Genomic DNA, 25167 nt, shown 5'->3' with positions numbered 1-25167 from the left:
GTTGCATTCAGGGTAACACAGAACTCACATTCCCAGCCTCCTACTAGATAAAGTAAAATACAACTTCAATCAAAGTCTGAGTTTCTGTCAGAGATTATTCAGGCAGTGGGAACATAAAACAGAACAAATATATGACAAAGGTGAGGTTTACAAAATGTGTAATGCTAGTACAAAAACAGCTAACCAGGAAACTGAGGGTTAGGCTATATGTCCAAACATTGACAAAGGACTGAAATAGAAGAATGTGAGACACACAGGTATATAAAGACACCAAACTACTCACATGAAAAGACACAGCTGGAGTAGCTACCAAAAACACAGGGCAGCAGGGTGATTACACCCTGCATCAAATCAGGGCGAAGGGAACAATCCCCAAAAGGCGGGAAAACATACAAAGACAGGAAATGAAACCAGACATGACATGAGGATCCTATTTTGACAAAATAAAACAGGAAACAGAACAACAAAAGGCAATATCATGACAGTGTATTCTTGAAAACTGGAGGAATATCCATACCCTTCATTTCTTAGCAATTTGAACAATGGAAACACACATTGTAAATCAACTAAAAGGCAACGTAAAGTACATTCACCTGTATCCAATTCATATAATACATACGTAAAATAAAAAATGTATCGCAAAATATGTAGCCAAAGCAATTTTGCAGCCGGCTAAAGAAAACAATCCCTAAAATGTATCTACGCTGCTAAAGGGTTGATTAGGGCTAAGCTTGCCACTAAGGAAATTACAAGCCTGCACTGCTGAGACCTCGATTGTGTGTACAATTTCCAATGAAAAATGACTTTGGCACGGTCAGCCTTTTTCTTGTTCAAATTTGGCGACATGCACCTGGCCTACTTGGAGGTTTTTAAAAGTAATAACTGTCCTCTACTAGTAAAACAAATGTACTCCGAGTTTTCTGGAAGGCAGCACCACATACTGTATGGGTTTCAATCTCCCTGAGTATGTGATCTGAAAATGATGACTAACTACCTAATGGGAATGTAATCAGGATGCATGTATGCATGGCATAACCTCAGTATGGTGCATTACTGTCATTGAAAGAGTAATAACTAATATGTGAGTAATGGTTATTCATTAGCTGTGAGCTATTTGGAGGCTGAGTCAGAGTGAATGAGGAACAGCTGATAAAGAAGGTGTTCCTGCAGACTGAGGGTTTTACAAATACTAAGGTTATGAATTGTCCAACACAGCAATTCTATCTCACTATAACTTGGTCCGAATGCTTTTAAAGCACTTTCCACAGGGCAAGGATGGGACTCTGGTGCAGAGATAATACATCGCTTTAACCCTTAATCCTTTTAATGTTGTGTTTGGGATAATGGAGGCACTGAGACTCTTGACTTATAAGCTTAATACTCCATTACTTCTCCTGATTATATGACTGCTATACATGTTTCAGAAGTAGCAAAAGAAAATTAAACATCGATTTTGTATAAAGTCTCTGAAGTTGCACACAACAGGGATGTATAAGCTATAATTCCAGTTGCGTTATAAATGCAGCACCACTCTTCTCAAATCCAAGGTACGTCAGTTTGGGTTTATTTGATTGGACTCCTTTTTAAAAAGGCATGTTTTCCTTTATTTGGTGTTCTAACAATGCTTTATGGCCATTCCTGTTTTTTTCACAACCCCGTATTTGATTCCTTACTTTACATAGGGTTCTCTTGGGGGCATTGGAAATCAATAGTAGCTATAAATGTTGTTATACATTGATTTGAATGATCGTTATGTATATTGCATTTGAGTTGTTCCTAGAGTGCAAACTGGATCAGGAACCACAGCTTTAACTTACCGAGCTCCTATTCTTAGAACCAGTGTCCAGTTACTGTTAGGGAGGCAGAGAGCGTCCCCACATTTAAGAGCAGGCTAAAGACCTTCCTTTTCAATAAAGCGTGTAGTTAGGGCTGGCTTCAGGCTTCCCTAGAACATGCTCCTGGATCCTACATTTAAGGAAATTGATTTGATTTGTATTTATTTGATTTTCATGTTTCATTCTATCTTGTAATTTCATCATATTCTTGGCATATCTTTAATATGTATGTACATTGTCAATAATGCTTGTTGATGTGTGAAGCCAACTGAGACAAATGTGTTTTGTGACTTTGGGCTTTATAAATGAAATTGAATTTAAACAGATAAATCTCATTAAATACAAAAATAAAACAAACAAACAAATAAAAACATGTTAAAGCAAGGGTGCATTATATATTATACTGTAAGCCTATAACACATTTAAAACAATCAATAGAGAATCCAAAAATAAACTATTAAATATGGCTCTTAAATAATATAGTGAATTTAAACCATATTTCCCTATTAGATAGTATAAAGTGGCAACACATGGAATTACTTAAATACCCTTTATTGAACTTAAGTATAGTATTAATGCACAGTAAGTAATAATAGCTATTTAATAACTTCTAATTAATTATCATGTAATTGCTGTCCCTATGTCTTCCGACAGGTAGTGAGCTCCTGGTTTCTGAAGGTCAAACAGGATGCATGCGCAGTTTTGGGGTTTTTACAGATGGCACAACAACTTCCTGTCCAATGGCCTGCCACATAATAGAAGACAGTGTTTCCCGCAGCCCTGGTAGGCTACTTTGTTGCTCTGAACGCTAAACACCGCTAAGCACACACTAATCCGTGGTCGGTCCTTAATCTCCTGCACTCGCTGCGGACCGTGCCAACGTGGCCCTTTACTCATCATCATCGCTACAATCACTCCCGTGTTTGTTTGCGTAAATGCGCGGTAGTTCCAGCTGACCTGCTTCTTGCGCCCCCCCCCCCCCTTCTCTCCTCTCCCCGGTGGGCTCAGTGATACCTCATGGTGTTTGTGACATCTAGGGTTATTTGCCGCTCCATTGCAGTCTTTCTAGCGCAGAGACTTCACACCTCACTATCTACTCTCTCTCGGACAACTCCTGAATTATTAACAACACAAACTTTCTTTTTGGATATTCACCCCCCTTCCCCCCCCCCGGCTTGGATGTGCGTTTTAGGAGTCTCCAAAGAGAAGCAAGGGACATATTGTGTGTTTTCCCCGACAAGTAAGTACGGCACCGAGAGGATATAGAACAACGCCTGTGTCATATAGCAGCACTGTCTCTCCCTCTCTAAAGAAATACATACTGGAAATACATCCACGAGCCCTTCACAGCAGCCAGCTAGTTATTTTTACTTGAAGGAGGGAAACTACAAATATTCTGTGAAGCTCTTCGTCGCAGCTTGGCTCCCGGCGAAAAAAAAGCGCAGGTTTTTCAGAGCATTTGCTTACTGCTGGTGGTGGTGGGGCGTACACATTGTGAAGTGCGAAAGAAGAAGCGATATGTGGCTCGCTCGGCAGCTGGTTTCGCAGTTCGTCTCCTGGAATTAGTGGATGAATGGGAAGGGAGCGGCTGTAGCCTCGAACCGGGGAAAGAGAATACTCCGAGCAGAGCCTGCGGTGGCACACAATGGATACTTGTCCGTCTCTAAAGGTAAGGAATAACCTTTATTGGGTGGTGAGAGTTTCTGCTCAGATTTAAAACTAGTAGTTTCTCTATGTGTTGGACATGCAACATCTTTCCACAAGCTTTATTTTGCTGTTAACGCACAAACAGTAGTCTATGTTTATGGACTCGTTGCTTGCTCTATCTTGCAATTACAGGTAATCCGGAGAAAGTAACAATGCACAGTGCTATGAAGATTTTATTTATTTGCATTTTTGAAATGTACATAAGTGGGGAAAAGGTCGCAGCGTTGCAGGGGAATCAAGAAGAGAGCTTGGATAGTTGTGCCCGACGCATACTAATCCAGGGTGTGTATGAACGTGCGTGTTTCTTTGGAGGGGTGTGTGTGTGAGAAAGAGAGGGAGAAAGGAGGAGAGGAAGAGATTAGCCTACTCTTCCCAAAATGTTCCCTTGTGATCGCAGAAGCTTTATTAAAACTCATTTTAAGTTGTTTGTGCGCACGCGTGTGAGACAGCATCGGGTTATATTATGTGCTGATTTTTTTTTTAAACTAGCAGTCCCTATAGAATGTTTCATTTGTGTGTCTGGTTAAGGGATCGATGGCCGCCTCGAGGCATCATGGGAAGCAGTGTAAAGCAACCACCCGCTGTACTCACCACCCTCTTGTGGATTGCAAGTGTTAGCATGGCAGTGTGGAGGTAGAGAAGCCTGTTCAGCACCATGGACAGTGCAGAGAAGTATGGAACTGCAAGTAGGAGGGGAGGCTTTGACATCCACAATGGGGCATTTATCGACTTTTGAATGGCTGCTATGTTATGCTCCTTAAAGCGTCACTCTGTGAAGGATTTGTCTGAAAATAGGTGAGACTTTCAGATAAAAGCGCTGCATTTTACTGAAGAGTTTCTACTGTGTTTGAAAACAGAATAGTTCTGACTCACCGAAAAGAGCACTCTATACAGGATTTACCTCGTATTGTTGTTTAATTTATGTGAGTGGATCCCACTGCCAAGTCTTCAATGTCTGTGGATGGACCAACAATAGCTCATCTAAAAGAAGATTAAAGAGCCTCTCTAGTTTTGTCTTTACAGTATGATACACAGTTTATTCTTATGGGGTGTCACCCAATGAATTTGACTTCACTTCCTTAAATTATTACCTGCAAATACCTTTTTGGTCACTAGGGGGAAGAATATCAAAGTTGTAAACGAAGCATTGACATATGTCTTATAAGTTTATTTAGTGACCTTTTTAGCAAACTGTTTCTTATTTACAGTAACAGAGCCAAATGAATATTTACTTGGACTATCGTTCGTCCACCTGTTGAATGTACGTCCAGTTTTTTCTCTCTTTTTGTTCTATTTTGGCTCCTATCACCTCCTAAGGGAAATATTTCCTGATAATATAATGATTTTGAGAAGGCCACACCCAATTCAAACCTGACAAAAACACAAATAAACTAATCTCAAATAAAGTAATCATATTAAATAATCCAAACGTTTCTACATAAGAAAATTCTGTGCGGAGTGTGACCCAGTCACTCAAAATAATTCCAAAACCACATTTTCACGGCCTATACAGTTTTGAACAAGATCTATTATAAATCAAAGTTACACCACTGATAGTGCACATCTGTGATGAATAATTTCTTGCGCTTACTAAGAATGTAGTGCTCTGACTCTAATACTGATGGAGATGGGCTTTCAATAAGAGTTAGTTGACAGCCTCAGTGCTTCAGTATCAGAAACTAAGGGGCACTGTCGAGGTGTGTATTTTGAGAGTTTGAAATAAGACTGCCATTGAAATTGATCTGTTTTTGGCTCTAGAAATAATTAACATCGTTTTTAATTTCAGCTAAATCCTTCACCGCTATCACCTGTTGGTTGTTGGCTACATAGCAAGTAGTTTTGTTAGCATCACGTATTGTTACTCGAGGACGAGCTATGTAAATCATTATTATTGTGGTATTTAGTTTCTCTTCGCTAACAGTCACAACACAACCGTCAGCAGTGCCCATCTGATATGTTGATATCCCTGGCAGTTATTGTCTGTCAATGCTCGATGCCAGAATGACGCTTGAGGGTTAATGCCTTCTGTCGAGATGCTTGCTGAAATTGATAGGCCTGTCTTGACAGATGAGATAACCTGCGATCGCAAGCAAACGCAATTTACGGGTACAGGCAGATGGATGCTGAGGATGCACTCAGAAGTAGGCCAGATCTACCTTAAGGAGAGGCCTGCCTTAAAGGGCCTGCAAGGGAAATTATGAGAAGCGAGAGGTGGGAGGAATGGAAACCAGAGGACTGTTTTATTAAACGCCACACACAGTGAAATAATAAAGAAGGGATCAATCGCTCTTCATTTCTCATTCATTTCTCACACCGCTCCTCCGCTCCCTTCACTGGCTTCCGGTAACTGCTAGAATCCACTTCAAGACACTGGTACTTGCGTACCATGCTGCGAATGGATCTGGCCCTTCGTACATCCAGGACATGTTTAAACCGTACACCCCAGCACGTGCACTACGCTCTGCATCAGCCAAACGACTCGCTGCGCCCTCGCTGCGAAGGGGACCCAAGTTCCCATCAGCAAAAACACGTGGGTTTGCTGTCCTGGCTCCAAGATGGTGGAATGAGCTCCCCATTGACATCAGGACAGCAGATAGCTTGCACATCTTCCGGCGCAGACTGAAAACTTATCTCTTTCGACTCCACCTCGAGCGATAGAATTACTAACAAAGCACTTATATACTAATAAAGGACCGGCTTATCTAAAGCCAGTTGAGTAGCACTTGAAATGTTTTGGCTCTATGAAACCTGATGTACTTATATGACTCTGTTTTCTTCAAGTTTGTATCTTCTTGGTCGAATGCACTTGTTGTAAGTCGCTTTGGATAAAAGCGTCAGCTAAATGCAATGTAATGTAATTCGCATGGAATAGCTTTGATTGGAGGCAATTGAAGTTAAGCTGAAAAATTAAGTGGAAAATAATTTGGGATTTAGCCGTAAACCCTCTGTGGAATTTTCCCCTGCATGAGTCTCCAAGTCGAAGAAAAACCGGGGCTTGGTTCCTTTCCAGAAAACTCTCCCTCATGGCTCCATTCACTCACCAGCAGAACAAGCTATGTGCATGGAAAATAAATAAATAAATCTGAAACACAAGCAAGGAGGAGAGAACATGCAGGCAGTCAGATGTGTTTGATCTATTTGTAAAATAATGAATATACAGCACAGCGCTTCCTGGGAATGGAGCGCAGCTGCCGGGCATTTCCATGTGCTTCTGCACCTCAAATTGCCCGGCATCAGAGGGAACCATTTCCCTAATGAATTTAATCAGTGCTCCCGTTGTCACCGAGTTGATCTTTTGTTTGTGCGCCTGGTGACCACGGGCCAGCTGCTGTACTGCAGCATATGTGCAGAGTGAAGATGACACTTCATGCAGCGTTTAGAGGAATCAGCTGCTAGGACGGGGCCCCGGCTCCTGTTGAGGGTTGTGTTAGATAGTTGTGAGATGCAGCCCTAGAGAACTCCTTATTCTGCCTGTTTCTTCTTCTAACCAGGGCAGAACAACTACATTATCTTAGGTTAACTTGTTTATTACCCTAACCCTACATTGTTGGCATGTATAACCCCCTCTAGCTAAATACATTCTTACTTAATTAACAGCCATTGTGTCACAAATGGTCACAAACTCACTAAGGTTTTTATTGTTTATATTTTTGCATTTGGTAATTGTTTATAATATTATTACCTATTGTGAGTTTGGTCACGTAAATATGTGCGGTACTGATTAACAATCACCCATATAAGATGTGTGTGGGAGAGCGGGTGAACGGGTCGCTGTATTTTCTATTGACTGCAAACATGTTGTATGAATGTACACGTTATAATACATTTATCATTTTCATTAAATTAAGATTCTGTTCGAGGCATTTTTTAATCTTAGCATTCATTTTGTATCAATGCGCGTCAGACAAAGTCAACCCGGCCCGACCTCAGCCGCTCAGAGTGACTTGTTTTGTTCCTGAAGTCACTACACATTGTTTTGCTCTCATATTTGATCAATAAACCATAAAATCAAACTGTTGGACTTGAAATTTGCTTGAGCTAAAACAATTGTAGCTTTTGGTCAAACTTGGGTTGTTTTTGCAGGGTAATGCATGCAAGGGAAGTATCAATACTTTTGAAAAGTAATTCCAGACGGTGCATTCAAATGCTTGTTGAAAATTCTGATATCTGAGAGACGCTTGCATACCAACAATGCACCAATGAGCTATGCGTTCTGAAACCTATTAAATAATAAAAACAAGGCCTCAAGCATTGATGTTATGAAAAGGAATGGGTAGCTTTCAAGGAAGGCTGCAGTTCTCTGCCAAACTGCCTCTTTAGTCTCCAGTGTGGGACCTCGGAGCTTCCCACCAGCTGAGTGGGAACGGAATATCCCCTCAAGCCTTTTCAATACACTGTTTGCTTTCCACTTAATGTGCAATATCTCACAACAACACTATGAATTCAAACAGTGGTGGAAGAAATGTAGCAAAATGTGTGATCATCAAAATAAACCTAAAGTACTAGGGGTTTCCCCAGGCATGCATTTACACAGGTGAATCTGGTCAAGTCTTGCCTTTCTTCAAGTGATCTCAATTGAAGTTTGTTTCTTTTACTCATTGATTCCATGTTTAAGCTTGAACAAAGGCAACACAGCTGTTCGCAATACTACAAAGAGGCATAAATCCATTATTAAAAGTATTCTTTCATTTTGAAACAGTAGCCATATTCTCTTGTTATTAAGCATTTCTGAGGCTACGCTAAATGCTACTTTGGTGGTCCAGCTAATTTATTATTTATCCAAGCACACAACAGGCAGATTTATTAAAAGTAAATGTGTGATTTAAATGTTTATAGACAGTATTATAACTAGGCTTATATTTGTACCAAAGTGAACAGTTTTAGAGTGCACAAGAAGATGTACAGTAGTTGTCTGCAAATTCCTTACTAAGGGCGTGTTGAAAAGTAGAAAAACATGGTATTTTAGAAGGGTGATATACTATTTTATGGCATGTATTCACCCTACAATAACATTAAAATATGTACATTATATTTAGTTTATAAACTTCATATTGTTCATCTGACTTCCATTGATATGTAAATCTATCTCATTCAAATAATGGTACATCGAGTTCTTAGAAATAACTCTTTACATCAATGCAAGACTCTAAATGTATGAGAATGGAGAACCTACTCTTTCTCAGGTCCTTTGCCTTTGTGTAGCAGCTTAACCCTCTTACAAAGTCAGAAAAGAGAAAGCACTTTTGGCTGGCGTTAGATCACATACCTGTGTCGTGAGGTGGATTTCTCTGCTTGTCTCAGCAGGAAGCCCCTTGACTCAGGAGAATATCAAAGTGAGCGGCAGAGACCGAGGCCAAGGCCACTCTGGGGCTTTAGCAAATATCTCAGGGAGTTTACATCAACCTTCCTCTGTGAAACACTAGTCAGAACATTAAGATGTCACTGCTGACCGACCAACATGGCCGCCGGTACTAACGGTACGTCCACACGGCAGCGTGCGTTGAAGCTTGCCGGTGGGCGTGTCTGGCCGCCCCGGAAACACAAGCACGCGGTTTGATTGACTAGAGCTTGTACTGGCATATGATTTGATTGGCTGGCGCTTCCATCGACACTTGAAAAGTTGAACTTTTCTCAACTTTCAAAGCGAGCAACGGAGGTAATGCGACGCGACGGAACCACAATGCAGTTCGGCAAAGCGTGACGTCACCCCATTCAAAGTGAATGGGAAGCGTCTCCGTTGAAGCAACGCATGCTGCCATGTGGGTGGCCGTTAGATACACAGCAGCAGCTATGGATGTACCTCAGAAGATGTTTTCTGGAGCAATAATTATGGAACCAGCTTGGCTGACAGTGTGTCCGGGGCAAACCTTTGTTAAAATCAAGACTCAGCACTTTCGGTACATCAGGGAAAAGTGTACCGAGTCAAATTACAAAGGCTCAATTCATCTTTTTTCTCCAATCTATGTTTGGCTGGTAAGCGCTGAGAGCGACCAGTCTTATTTTTGCTGTCACCCTTTTCTCTGCTCCCACATGAATTCTATGGTTGTTGTTGCACTTCAGAATAAAGTGCCCCCCCCCCCCTTCCTTCATTTAATGGCAGACTCATTCATCATAGTCAGCAGTTCAAGCACACTCAAGCTACAGTGTTTCAACTAACCTTTACATTATAAAAGCCTCTACGTTCAGGTATTTGCTGCTCACAAAGCGTTCAGTACAGCCGATGGGAGGTCATGTGTTTTCTAGTGTCTCACACAGGACAAAAATATACTGTATGGGCATTTTTTGAAAAATACTCAAAATATGGTAAAAGGGGTTTGATTTTATTACGCTTTGGAGATAAGACTATTTTCCTAAAACGTATTTTAAAAAGGGGTTGTTTCTGCAAAATGAAATACATGCAAAAGATACTTTACATTTTGTATTGATTTACAAACATTTCAAATATTGTATTTGTCGTATGGACAACAACAACAGTTTGTTTTTGGCAATGCAACATACAGTAGTGGCTCCATGGTTCCCTGCCTCTGAGGACACAGTTGACCTGTCAGTAGGTCAGTGTCTGGCATCAGACTAAGCAGCAGAGATTATCTCAACGTAAACACAAAGGAAGAGATCATGACTGACTTGAGGAAGGCCCATGCAGCACTACACGAGTCCCAATCCCTAAATACAGGTTCTAAGAAGTACAATCATTCCTAGTTTGTGCAGTGTGGACACTATACAAAGGGGAATTCTTAGAAGTATGTTTTTGGAACCAGTGTTTGGAAAAGTATTCAAATTCTTAACTTAGAAAAATACTTAAATACAAGTTAAAGTCCTGGATTCTATTTGTAACTAAAGTAAAAGTACTGAAGTATTGTCGGCAGAATGTATCAAGCAAGTAAAAGTACTTATTATGCAAAAGTACTTTTTCTCAGTATTCTATAAGTATAGTTTTTTTTTCTAATACTGTACACATAAGAACATTACACTGTAGTGTTTGCCAATGTGGAGCCAATTTTAGATTATTTGTATAATACTGGGTAGACAAGAATTACAGTACTGCATCAAATTATATGATGATACCAGTGATATGTAAAAAGTAATTATCAGTGTTAAATAAATGTAGTGGACTAAAAAGTATGTTATTTACCTCTGAAACGTCTGGCTTCCCAACCAAAGGGTCGCCAGTTCAAGTCCTGATCGGACTCAATATACTGACTGCTTGCCACTTCCTATGGGTCCTTGAGCAAGTAATTAAATCCCAAACTGCTCCCTGGTGCTGTAAAACATGTTTGTGCATTTGTGTGTAGGCATGTGTGTATTTTTACTGTGTATACATATAAGTAGAAAATACACACATTTCCCTTTGTGGGATTAATTGTGTGGCCTTTTCTCAAATAGAAATACCAAGTAGAGTTAAAATTATATCAAATTAGTACTTGAGTACATTTACTACAGCATTGCTTCAAACTATGATGAAGTTCCACCGGTCCAAAAATGTCTTTAGACTGCACGTCCCTACAGAGGATGGTGCAGCCAGCCGAGTCCATCAGTGGGAATTCCCTCCCCACTATCCATGATATTTATACTAAACGCTGATGCCTTCAGGATCATAAAAGCTAGTAGAGCATCCGAGCAAGATCCTCCAGACTCAGCAACAGCTTCTTCCCCTCAGGCTGTCAGACTGCTCCACACCCTGCTGCCCATGGACCCCCAGTCCAGTCTAGCTTGTTTTTCTCACACTGTCTTGTATAGTCAATCTGTGCATTGCACTACATGCTTGTATCTTGCTTTGGTGTCTTGTTTTACAGATTGCTCCTCGTGTGTAGTCTGACGGTTGCTCTACTCCCATTGACTGTTGCATCATTCATTCTTCTTGTTTTACACCAGGAGACACCCAGCTGCGCTCCTCTATGTGCTGCACTGTACAGACGGATGACAATAAAGTCTCTTTTATCTTCAAACTCACCCAACAGCAGAGGTGGAAGAAGTACCAGTTTCAGAATCGTATTTAATATATCATAGGACTTAATTATTGATGCATTAATAGGTTAATTTTGCAGCTGGTAATGGAAGGGCCATCTTTAATGAGTTAATATACTGTACAACGGCCGTGTCTCAATTCAGGGGCTGCACCCTTCGGAGTACGCAGCCTACGCGGTCCGCGGAGGGCCCAGCCCACGTAGACCGGGTAGGCTGGACCGAGCGGCCTACGAAATGAGACGGTCTATCCTACGGAGCGCTTCGTATTTACGTCACGTGATACGCGCTGTTCGGTTGCGATGCTCCAGCGGCCTGCTAGCAAATTAGCTTACAAGCTAACTCAGCTGAAAAGGATCCAGAAACTTTACTTTTACACTTTAACCATTTTTTGGAGATCACCAACGGTGATGAAATAAAGAGGACCATGTCCTACACGTCAGGGTAGCATTTTATAAATCCCACCGTACTGTAGGCTATAAGGTCTAAATGTTTTCACTTTGGTCTATTTATATAATATAAAGTATAACTGAGCCAAGATCTCTGTATGACTTTAGTAAACTTCTGAATTGAATTAAAAACAAGTGTGAACCAACAGTGTAGTACGTCCAGCTAGCTAGTTAGCGTCACCAAAGTCAAGTATTTATCCGTATTATTGAACAAAAATGTACCTTTTAAATGCCCTTTGGGTTTGACGTGTGTGACGTTAGTTCATTTAAAGTAAGTTAAAACCCAATACTCACATTTACTAGTGATTCCTCCGCTTGCTGCTGCTTTTAAATCCACTCTGCTGGGGAGACCGGACCGCCATTTCATTTGAAAAAAACTCACTCTTCCCTGCGCGCATTGCACCCTGGGATATGGTAGGCCGCGAAGGATACATCAGATGTATCCTCCAAATCCGGGAAAAGAAGGCTGCATTCGTGGGCTGCATTCGGAAGAGTCTTGTCTTTTAAAAAAATTGGGACAGCCTTCTTTCGGCGGAAGTGACGTATGCGGTCTACAAATGCAGCCTCCAAAGGGTGCAGCCCCTGAATTGAGACACGGCCTACATTTCATGCAAGACTTTTAATTGTTATAAATAATGTGTGGGGGCTATGGGGATTTTACTTGAATTAAGTAAAGGAAACTGTGAAATGCTGTACTCTAAGGAACGTTTTTATATTACATTCAAATGATATGCACACAATTTTAATTTATGAGTCTAAAAGACTCATAAATTAAAATTGTCTGAAAATCTGAAAATCCCCCATTTAATGCCAACTATGTGCCTTCGGCCTTCTATTAAAATAGAAAGAAAATGCATACATTCTCTGCTGTATGTGCCTCTGGGTTAAAATTAACTGGGGTGGCCTTTAATATACAATGATGAATTGCATTTGTATAACCTATGAGTGGGACACACTTGATATAATTCCATTACTTCACACACATGTTCCAACACAAACACACATTTTCACATTTAGAGTATTTAAACATATTTCAAGAGTGGGATTCCTACAGTACGGCACAGTTTGTGGGGAATCATCCTCACTTTTTCCCCGCTATGTTGTGAAAAACCCCAAGTTATCACTGTTCCGTTGGGCCGGCTCCTCTTACCCGCTGATGTGCGGCAAGCCTCGAGGTTGGCAACACAAACTGTTTAGCTCCAGAGAACTTAATGTGGAGCTCCTCGTGCCGCTGCGGAGCGATAACATTCAGGCTCTGCTGGGGATGTCGCCACTGTAATTTAGAGAAGGGGATGGAAAAGATTATCTTCCTAAGCCCCTGAGCAAAATAAAGAAGTAGTGAGAAAAAACACAAGACAGAAGCAATGAGTCACAGTTGATGACAAACAGGGATAATAAAGAAGTCTTTTAGAGGAAGGTTTGCTGGTTTTGTCCCGCTTAATATTCATTTAATTCTTGTTAAGACTGAGAGTCACACGAACTGCGTCCAAAAGGTCAACACGTAGGCGAGCGTCTTCACGCTGCTGCAGCCGGAGATGAAAAAAGTCGACGATGTACAGTATTAGATATTCTTTTTGTCTTCCCATGGCAAAGCTGTTGAACGTTTTGGAAAAGCCATATTTCCCTCTTCGTGTTTGATTTGATCTTTTTCAAATCCACCTTAAACTCCATTTGACATATGCTAAGTTGTGTCCTTGAGAGTGAAGGTATGCTTCTTCTGACTGGAATTCTTTAGAGATATGAACATAGTTTGGTGCTATCAACGAGTAACAACCACATGGGTACTAAGTGCTCATAAAGATTGGCTCTCAAGATTACAGCACCAGAGTTGTCCATGCTCTCTTATAAATTAAAGTCATTAGGCAGAACATTTCCCAATTTCTCTTTAAAGTTGAAGTTCCCTCTCAGCAGCATCTTTGATAAATTGATAGCTAGTCTTTTAATCTCACTGTGCTCCTTTGGGGTCCTCCCCGATGATTGCACTGTTGATGGGTCCTTTGCAAAGAGCTTCCCTTGTCTCACAGCGGTGAGTTTACATCAGTTAGTGAGCACGGCCGTCAGTATGCACACAGTGTTCCCCAAGCGTTGGCTTTGAACGCCAACTTTTTCTTTTGCTTGTTTATTAGGCATTCAGTGTAGGGAAATTGCATTGGATTAGACTTTGAATGTGTTTTTCAACATATAACTCTCCGTGGCTGTTAAAGCGCACACTTTCCATCGTGGTTGACGGTTAAGTCTAACTTCAGCTGTAGTCCTTGTCAAGGTTTGCTTAATGAAAGGACCCAAAATACACCTTTATTGCATCAGTAGACTGATTAACGTCTCATACGTCTGTAACTTATGTTGTGCTTTTTCGTGTTCCTTTTCCTGTTGTGTGTTATATAGGTTCCCTGCAGAGGGAGTTTCAGCAGTAGCATTGCTGTTTGATGGACACACATTTTTCTTTAATTTCTTAATAATATAAAGCTGTTAAGTATGTGGACATTTTTGGATACTAACTGCTGAAACATTTAATGTTTATGATTAAAAAAGTCAATGTGTTCCTCTTTTTAATTATATTATGGTGAGACTATTTATGATGTTAAATACAGTACAATAAAGACTGCATGGTGTCGGGTTGAATTTTTCATTCAAACTGCTTCACCAAACGGGTTTCATTATTTCTTCTATTTTCAATAGACTGAACAGAAAACACCATCTGCCTCTGGCTGTGGACAGAATAATTTCCTGGAGAATCCTTTGTAGAGCTACCATGCTTGACTGTGATTGGCTCAGCTGTTTCCGAGCAATGAGACCAGAGATATGATTGTGGAGAATCATTTCAGATAACCAAAACATTGCATGTCATTAGGGATTCATCCCTAAAAAAAGAATTTTCTGTCAAAATTGTTAAGTGAAAAGACATTATTCTTGTTTTACATTCTAACTTAGGAGAAATGTTATCCAAACTTCAAGGCTAAACGTTTCAAACTGTTATAACACAGACTGTGTATGTTTCTCACTCAGAATTGGTGCAGAACAAGCTCTTTTGAGACATTTTGAAAGATTTTGGTGCGTTTTAGAGGTTAGAATAGCTTTTCTATGCAAACTGTTAGAAAAGTGTGAGTAATAGCTGATGCTTGTTAGCAATCGAAAAAAACAGTAATCACCACACCCTCCGATCTACGATCCATCTCACAAAACTGTTTTGCACTTTGCGCTGTACATGAACCAAAATAACAGTGGGCCATTTCACAAAAGCAATTTTCAGGCACCATATACCCGCAGATCGCTAATGGTGCCAGTGTCCCGTTTCACAAATGACTGCCACCGGCAAATTGCAGATGCATTTAAGAGTTCTACAGTCCTCTTGCATGGCTCACAAGTATGCTGTTTCTATCCATTCATGGAAGGTTTCAAAATGTTTGCAAGACAAAGTGATTATTTGTTGGAGATTTGGGGAAAAAATACTTCAAATCTACCACAGTATGTATATCTCTGCACTTAAAATAGGGTCCATAGTCTAATTAGTATTCCCTTTTTTCCCTATTTGTGACACCCAATCTAGCATACTGGTTTCTTCCTCTGATTTAATATTTTGACTTATTTTATTATTTCATTAATTTGTGTATTTACTTGTATGGATGTTTTTTTTTGTTGTCTTTTTCTTTTTATCATGTTCAGGTTTTACTTGTTTTTTTTGTAAATACTTTTTGTTGATGAATCAGTGAATGTCAGCGGATGGTTATTTCGACAAAATGAATGGCAGTTCAGCAGCCTTGCTGGTATTAAAAAAAAAGCATGCAGTACATGTTTCCACGCAGGTACATCAAAGAGATACAAAAGTTGATGTCTTATCCTAACTTTATCCCAGGTATTATTCCATATTGTTCCTATAGAGTGAATGCAGTTGTTTTGGTGGCACCCGTCCATTTAACTGTAACCACGATTTGTGTTGCACTGCATGGGTTGTGTTCCACATGATTGCTTGAAGTGGTGTGATGATGGTGTAATTAGCTATAATAAGGTGCTAGCATGCATCTCCTCGGATTCATGGGAAAACTGCCAAAAATAGAACATTCTGATGAGTGCAATAAGATGTAGCGCTGTGTGCCTCTGATGATCATTTTGTGCACTACAACACAAAACAGCAGGTGAAAACTGCAACTGTAAAGAAACAAAATCAAGCCACAGCAAACATCGTTGAGTGGGGGGTGCTGAGTGTTTGTAGAATGCCCTGCTAATCCCATCCAACGGGCCAACAACTAGTGCGCACAGTATGCAGTGGTGCCTTTGAATTGCTATCGTCAATTGAGTTGTTGAATTTTGCTCCCAATCCACGATCTGTGCCAAAAATAAAAAACAATATCTCAGTATTTATGCTTTTCTCTCTGCTGGTGAAGGGTAAACAGAAAAAAAAGACACACAGCCACAGGCGTTGAGCCCATAATATAATCCCCCAGCATAGTGTCCTTTAGATGTCAACAGTGGCAACAAAGCCTCAATTTGCTGCTTGTATGAAGTGGGTGCTGAATAGAAGTAAAAAGAAGCAGACAGGACCTCGCACAAAGTGATCGGAAAGATAATGTTAACAAAATTATTTGGTTAATCGTAAACTTCTTTGAAGGTAGCAGTTTAAGAGTGGTCGTAGTTCACAGTATTTAAGCTCCTGACATGTTGTGGCCACACAGAGTCAATATCTGCCATCGGAGATCCTTGCTGTGATGTTTTTGCAACATCTCTGGTGCTCCCCATTGTAGTGTTTTATACCTTTATTCCGAAAGGTCACTTCCCAGTTGGAATGGACCAAAACATGGGTGTGACATTTTGTTTAAATGTTGCTGATGCTTTTGACAATAGAACATTCATAAGAAGTGGAAGTTGACTGTGTGTTGTTACCAATTGGTTCAGTTGAGTTAGCCATTACGACTCTTGCCGTTTTCAATGTTTGCCGCGGCCATCTTTGTTTTTTTAGAACCAAAAGGGGGCGGGGCTTATTATACTGAACACTGAACAAGTCATTTTTATGAAGTTCAATTATACTGTACGACGGTTAAAGTTCTTGTATGAAAACACGGACAACGTGGTGGTAGCATCTATTGTCTTTTTTCTCTAAATCGGACCATAGTTTACAAAATGTTGCAGTATTGAAAAAGACTTGAAACTGGCGATTGAGACAGCAACCTATTTAGGAAAATGCCTATTGAGGTGATAATTCTAGTTAAAAGAAGGGTTATTTTCTCATTGAGTTCTAAACAATCAGATTTTTTTTGCAAACAGTCCAAAAAGTGTAAAACCCTCCTGCAATTGCTTGACTTTTCAGAAGTGGAGATTGCAGTTTGCTATGACTCAGTTTTATACAAATCTCATCACATCATGTTGGAGTTGGAAATGGGCTTAAAACAGATATACAAATAATAAAACATTTCTGGACTCATGAAAGACTGTCAAACATATATAATTTATGCAGCACAACAACATTTGGCCTCTTTTACATCAAAAACGGTTTCCCTTGAAAACTAAAATGGAGTTTATCCGACAGCCTGTAAACAAACAGTTCCACTTCAATCGGTTTTGTTACTGTCATCTTAAACATCTCCAAGATAGTACATTTAAAATGCAAATGAAGACGATGAGCTGTTTATAATGATTGGTGGGGTCCACTGATATACTCTCTCCTCTGCCACTCTTACTGTCTCCAGCTCTAATTTCTCCCTGAGAAATAAGAAACTACTGTATTGAGGTTTCACTTGGCTCTTCAAAGATTGCACTTGTTCATGTATATAATTATCATCCGCATTGAATGACATAAGGCCATTTTAATCGCCAATATCAGTTTTTTTTTGGTTTAGAAGGTGTCTGCTACGCCTTAGGTTCAGGATGTTGTTATCCTCAATTTGTACTGTTGCTTCACCTGTGTCATTATGATGGACACAATGGAGGAAGTCCAGGAGGTAGAATGAGACCATCAAACTTTCCTTAGGGTATGGTGGATGGAATGGCGGTGTAGGCGAAGTCTATAGAGATTTGGCTTGGGAACCAGACCGGAAGTTCACTTGAAAGTGCTACCGAGGTGTCCCTGAGCAAGACACCGTTCCCTACACTGCTCCCCGGGCACTGTACATAATGGCAGCCCACTGCTCCTAACACTAGGATGGGTAAAAAAAAAAAAATTGGACAGTCAGAGGCATATTACTTAGAAGACCAGAGTTCACGTACGTGTGAAACCAATAGTATAATATTAAGTAATTTTAACTGACAAAGCATACGCCAAGTGAAATAGTGGTATAACAACCTTAACCTTAATAAACCTAGGCCCACCACCTACGGGAAACAGCGATGGGGTCGGGTGCGCTGCCAGAAGGGTGGCAGTGAAAGCGGAGGGTCTCGACGGACCAGACCCGGGCGACAGAAGCTGGCTTTGGGGACGTGGAACGTCACCTCTCTGGGGGGGAAGGAGCCGGAGCTTGTGCGGGAGGTGGAGCGTTACCAGTTGGATCTGGTTGGGCTCACCTCTATGCACAGCGTCGGCTCTGGAACCTTACTTCTGGATAGGGGTTGGACTCTATTCTTCTCCGGAGTTGCTCAAGGTGTGAGGCACCGGGCGGGTGTGGGGATACTCACAAGTCCCCGGTTAGGTGCTTCGTTGCTGGAGTTTACCCCAGTGGACGAGAGGGTCGCCTCCCTACGCCTGCGGGTTATGGGGGGGAAAACTCTGACTGTTGTGTGTGCTTATGCACCCAACAGCAGTTCAGAGTATACGGCCTTCTTGGAGACCCTGGAAAGAGTCCTGTATGGGGCTCCTGAAGGGGACTCTTTAATCTTGCTGGGAGACTTCAACGCACATGTGGGCAATGATGGAGACACTTGGAGGGGCGTGATTGGGAGGAACGGCCCCCCTGATCTGAACAAGAGTGGTGGTTTGTTACTGGACTTCTGTGCTAGTCATGGATTGGCCATAACAAACACCATGTTCGAACATAAGGATGCTCATAAGTGTACGTGGTACCAGAGCACCCTAGGCAGAAGGTCCATGATCAATTTCGTTATCGTATCATCGGACCTGAGGCCGTATGTTTTGGACACTCGGGTAAAGAGAGGGGCGGAGTTGTCAACTGATCACCATCTGGTGGTGAGTTGGGTCGAGTGGCGGGGGAAGCCTCTGGATAGACCTGGTAAGCCCAAACGTGTAGTTCGGGTGAACTGGGAACGTCTGGAGGAGGCCCAAGTTCAGGAGGCCTTCAACTCACACCTCCGGCGGAGCTTTTCGGGCATTCCTGTGGAGGTTGGGGACATGGAACCAGAGTGGTCGGTGTTCAAAGCCTCTATTGCCGAAGCCTTAGCGGGGAGCTGTGGTCTCAAGGTCCTAGGTGCCTCAAGGGGCGGTAACCCTCGAACCTCCTGGTGGACACCGGTGGTCAGGGAAGCCGTCCGACTGAAGAAGGAGGCCTTCAGGGATTTGTTATCCCGGGGGACTCCCGAGGCAGTTGCAAGGTACCGACAGGCCCGAAGGGCAGCAGCCTCATCCGTGGCCGAGGCAAAGCAGCGGGTGTGGGAGAAGTTCGGAGAAGACATGGAGAAGGACTTTCGGGCGGCACCAAAGTTGTTCTGGAAAACTGTCCGACACCTCAGGAGGGGGAAGCAGGGAACCATCCAAGCTGTGTACAGTAAGGATGGGACGTTGTTGACCTCAACTGATGGAGTGTTAGGGCGTTGGAAGGAACACTTTGAGGAACTCCTGAACCCGACAACTCTGCCCTCTATGTTAGAGGCAGAGCTGGAGTATGACGGGGGATCAACACCAATCTCCCGGGGGGAGGTCACTGAGGTCGTCAAACAACTCCACAGTGGCAAAGCCCCGGGGGTGGATGAGATCCGCCCGGAAATGCTGAAGGCTCTGGGTGTTGAGGGACTGTCATGGTTGACACGTCTCATCAACGTTGCGTGGAAGTCGGAAACAGTACCGAAGGAGTGGCAGACCGGGGTGGTGGTTCCCCTTTTTAAAAAGGGGGATCAGAGGGTGTGTGCCAATTACAGAGTCATCACACTACTCAGCCTCCCCGGGAAAGTTTACTCTAAGGTACTCGAAAGGAGGGTCAGGCCGATTGTCGAACCTCAGATTGAGGAGGAACAATGCGGATTCCGTCCTGGTCGTGGAACGACGGATCAGCTTTTTACTCTCGCAAGGATCCTGGAGGGGGCCTGGGAGTACGCTTATCCGGTCTACATGTGTTTTGTAGACTTGGAGAAGGCGTATGACCGAGTTCCCAGGGAGTTACTGTGGGAGGTGCTGCGGGAGTATGGGGTGAGGGGGTCTCTACTCAGGGCCATCCAATCTCTGTACTCCCAAAGCGAGAGCTGTGTCCGGGTCCTCGGCAGTAAGTCGGACCCATTTCCGGTGAGGGTTGGCCTCCGCCAGGGCTGCGCTTTGTCACCAATCCTGTTTGTAATATACATGGATCGGATTTCGAGGCGTAGTCATGGGGGAGGGGGTCTGCAGTTCGGTGGACTAAGGATTGCACCACTGCTTTTTGCAGATGATGTGGTTATAATGGCTTCATCGGTCTGCGACCTTCAGCACTCACTGGATCGGTTCGCAACCGAGTGTGAAGCGGCTGGGATGAGGATCAGCACCTCCAAATCTGAGGCCATGGTTCTCAGCAGGAAACCGATGGACTGTTCACTCCAAGTAGGGAATGAGTCCTTACCCCAAGTGAAGGAGTTCAAGTATCTCGGGGTCTTGTTCTCGAGTGAGGGAACAATGGAGCGTGAGATGGGCCGGAGAATCGGAGCAGCGGGAGCGGTACTGCAGTCGCTTTACCGCACCGTTGTGACGAAAAGGGAGCTGAGCCAGAAGGCAAAGCTCTCTGTCTACCGGGCCATTTTTGTTCCCACCCTCACCTATGGTCATGAAGGATGGGTCATGACCGAAAGAACGAGATCGCGGATACAAGCGGCCGAGATGGGTTTTCTCCGCAGGGTGGCTGGTGTCTCCCTTAGGGATAAGGTGAGAAGTTCGGTCATCAGGGAGGGACTCGGAGTTGAGCCGCTCGGAGTTGAGCCGCTCCTCCTTCGCGTCGAAAGGAGCCAGTTGAGGTGGTTCGGGCACCTAGTTAGGATGCCACCTGGGCGCCTCCCTAGGGAGGTGTTCCAGGCACATCCAGCTGGGAAGAGACCAAGGGGTAGACCTAGGACCAGGTGGAGGGATTATATCTCTTCGCTGGCCTGGGAGCGCCTTGGGATCCCCCAGTCAGAGCTGGTTGATGTCGCCAGGGAAAATAATGTTTGGGGCTCTCTGCTGGAACTGCTACCCCCGCGACCCGACCACAGATAAGCGGGAGAAGATGGATGGATGGATGGATGGCACACTTAATTATACCCATTTAAAACCACAACATAATGTTTTTCCTTAACCTTACCACATAGATATTGTGCCAAACTTTACTAAAGGGGAAACCTACGGAAACTGTGAACCTTTCATATTTTTGGATTTGGATAAGTGGACTTTTAAACAACTTTTAGTGGCAATTCAATGGCTTGACAAAATTCAGAATGTATGTAAATACATTCATATTTTAATGTATTTAAATTATTAACCAGCTAGTCGAGAAACAAGCAGAGAGTTTTAAAAAAGAAAGTATGCCGTTTTGAGAGAACAGGCCTCTTTTTCCGTTGTTGCCTCCTGACCAGGCCCGGTTCCAGAACAAAATGACTCAGGGTGCATCTGATATTAGAGAGGGTGCAGTGGTAAAGTGCTATTTTTATAAGTGGGGAGTGTACCTAACACCCTCTAGGGCAGTCCTCACCTCCTCTAGGGGGTCCGGGGGCATGCTCCCCCGGGAAGATTTTTTTTAAAAATATTTAAGTTAAAAGCATCAATCTGGTGCACTTTGAGAGCAACATTAAGAGATCTATGGATCTATGTGCTCTTTGCTTGATTCATGCCTTCCCAGTCCCTTATCACGTAGCAGCCTATAAGAGCATGGCGCCAGTTGATGTAGCCAGTTGTGGTGAAGGCATCTGACTTACTTGAACCGAAATGTCTACATGCATGGCAGAAGATGGCATCTTTTTTACATGAATATTCCAGCCAATCTCTGTTTTGAAACCATGAGCTGCAAAATGAGTGCCTTAATTATGTAACTTTTTTTTGTTTTTATCTTTTTTAGCATATTGTTTATTATATTATAACTTAGTACTTTTTTAACATATTGTTGTGTTGTTTGTTTATTATATTATAACTTAGTACTTTTTTAACGCATTTAAGATATGCAACACTAAGCTGTCTGTGGCTCTTTCCTGCTGTAACACTGCAAATTTCCCCTCTGTGGGACTAATAAAGGTATTCTGATTACCCCACTGTACAGGCGAGTTGGGTACTTTTTTAAATATACCTGGGCGGGCTCTGTTTTGCCGAGGTCCTCTGGCACTTGCGGGCCGCTGAGGGGTGGCGGTGTTTGGGGCAACGAAGACGGCTGCGGCTGCTCCGCCTCCGTGGGCGAGGCGGACTAAGCCGGCGAGTCGGGCGTCAGTGTCCACGAGTAACGTAATGTCCCCATGATCTGAACTGTTATTACCTGCAGTAGATGCAGTGTTACTGCTGGCGATTAGGGCTGGTTGTTTTAACCATTTGCTGATGTCCATCACTGACTGCTGTGTAAGCACCTTGCAGATGACGAACACACAGCGTCACAGGTCACACGCACCTGACATAATAACGTTACTTACCGTTTAAATTGACCAAATAAATGCAGCAGACATTATTAAGGCGAGACACCCCAGGTGAATAGGGTAATTTTTTTAACTTAAAGGTATCAGCTAGAAATGTATCCAGTTAATTACTTACAATAAGGCAATTGTGTTATGTATTACAAGTTTTCTGAAATAGCATGTTTAAATATGCAAATTATTCATTATCTCATTAAATATGCACATATTTTAACACATTTCAGGAATCGAAATCTGAACTTTGGATAAAGCCAGGTTCAAAATTCCTGTTTCATTTTGTAGTCATAATAGTATCTAAGGCTTTTACAGAAGGGATATTGGATATCTCTTTTTATCACTCCATAAATCAGAAAATACTGTCAACAGCCCTAAAATATCAATTTTCGCCATGTTTTTAGGTATACAATGTTGTATAATTCAGGCTATGAATTATATATGAACAAACCCTTCTGTAAAAGCCTTCATAATATTGATAGGAATATAACTGGAAGGTTTGGTGTATCTACGTGCTACTGAAGTTGAAATTTCGAACTCAGAGTAGGAGAAAAAACTCATTTTGAGAAAACGACCTTTAAAGATTGCAGTGAGGCGCTAGCTAAACCCTCCTGTTCTTTGGATGACAGCTTGCGCATCGACGCACTCCGTGAAGGTATTTCATGTTCGGGGTCATTTGTTTTTTGTATAACCTTGCTTCGTGCAAGTGACAATTGTTGTCGTCTTCTCTGTGAACGTTTTTTTCGCCATTTTTTTGCCATTTTGAGATTTCAATTTCTAGCGGAAAGTAACCAGGAAGTGTTTTAGCACACCACGTGACGCATCTGAACGAATCACGTTGTCAGAAATTGACACCAGCCAATGAGATTTCGTTTCTTGGTTTAAGACCCCTTTGTGCTTTCACGATTGGTTGCTGATACAAAGGAAATGACCATATGTGGATCTGATGAGATTGTGCAGGGGCCCTTCTCACTTCGGTTAAATGGAATCCTTGCGTCCCTCACTTGCGTCGTTTCCCTGTGACTAGTCCCTCCCACCAGGGAAGCATGGAGAGACGCAAGGAAACCACGAGAAGCAGGGGCTGCGTTTCACTTATCTTATTTTTCATTTCCTCGCTCCTCGGTCTCGGTCTCACCGGAAGTTGATTTGTCTGCGCCATCTTGAGTAGCGTCCCAATGGCCTTATTTTTGCCGGAGGAGCGAGGAGCGATAATGGAGGAGCTATAACCGAGGAACCACCAGACCATCCTTCGATGAAATCCTCAGACACTCGCGCCGCCCCCTTACTGTGTATCGCTCACTGATTGGACGATGCAGCGCATGCACTGATCTGATGCTTCTTGACATGAGAGCAGTTTCCCAGCGGAGTGAAGAAAATACATGAACCTCACGGGAGTCACTCCTCAGTCTATACTACGGTGGCCCTGAAGTGCAAGACACTACAGCATTTCAGAAAACACCACAGCATTTCACAAAACACAACAGCATTTCACAAAACACTACAGCATTTCACAAAACACTACAGCATTTCACAAAACGCCACAGCATTTCACAAAACACCACAGCATTTCACAAAACACAACAGCATTTCACAAAACACCACAGCATTTCACAAAACACCACAGCATTTCACAAAACACCACAGCATTTCAGAAAACGTCACAGCATTTCACATTGGACGGAAAGGGTATTCCTTTAGGGAGAACACTTATTGTTTGTGATTGGACAGAGCCAGCCAGAGAAGCACTGCTGTGATTGGTTGTTTTTGCTGCCAGTCAATAAATGACGCTTCGTGATTGGTCAACACCCGACAGCGAAATATGTCCCAACACATCAGCCGTTAGCACACACTCAGAGCTCACAGCTCCTCATATCTGTTCAGAAACTGGACAAAAGTTAAACATGTACAAACCACAGACTGTCTGTGTCATGGCGAATACAGTCGCTGCTTTATTTATGTCTGTATGACGTTGTTGTGAGTGTGGACGGAGCAGCTACAGGTTAGTTTAGCCTGATGGATCCGATTCCATTCAGAAAACACGCATTTTAAAAGCTTTTCGCCTGCCGTCTTATCTGCAGACTTGTCAAAGCGTTAATTCATGGTTTTTACTAACCGTTATCAGTATGTAGTTACTTCGGCATCACTTTGAAACGTGTATTACAATTAAATCACGGTCAAATATGTTCATTTTGTTGTAGTTGGTATCTCCCATAGAATTTACATGGAGATACGCCCCGCCCCCTCTCCGGCGCGTCTTGTTTGAATGACAGGAGCAAACACTGCTGACAGCCGCGGTGAAACTCGAGCGATTAGAGCGATGCGAATATTGGGTGGTCTACCATAGTATTTACATGGAGATAAGCCCCTTAAAAAACATGAATTAATAAAGCATTAATTCTGTGTTTACTCCTGTCATTCAAACAAGACGCTGGAGAGGGGGCGGGCCGTATCTCCATGTAAATCCTATCGGAATCGGATCGATCAGGCTAAACTAACCTGTAGCTGCTCCGTCC

The 25167-nt window shown here is 42.5% G+C and overlaps 1 protein-coding gene across 1 annotated transcript in view; it reads left to right on the top strand.

Annotated features, from left to right (window-relative positions):
* The first annotated feature begins 3117 nt into the window (after positions 1-3117).
* LOC117539708 (leucine-rich repeat and fibronectin type-III domain-containing protein 2) overlaps positions 3118-25167 on the top strand; it is a 202850-nt gene continuing 180800 nt past the window's right edge. The window contains exon 1 of the mRNA XM_034205972.1: positions 3118-3504. The gene's annotated coding sequence lies outside the window, so the exon portion shown is untranslated. The remainder of the gene's footprint in view (positions 3505-25167) is intronic.

Source organism: Gymnodraco acuticeps, unplaced genomic scaffold (genome assembly GCF_902827175.1).
Source record: "Gymnodraco acuticeps unplaced genomic scaffold, fGymAcu1.1, whole genome shotgun sequence".
NCBI lineage: Eukaryota > Metazoa > Chordata > Actinopteri > Perciformes > Bathydraconidae > Gymnodraco > Gymnodraco acuticeps.
This window is presented reverse-complemented; position numbering and strand designations above follow the sequence as displayed.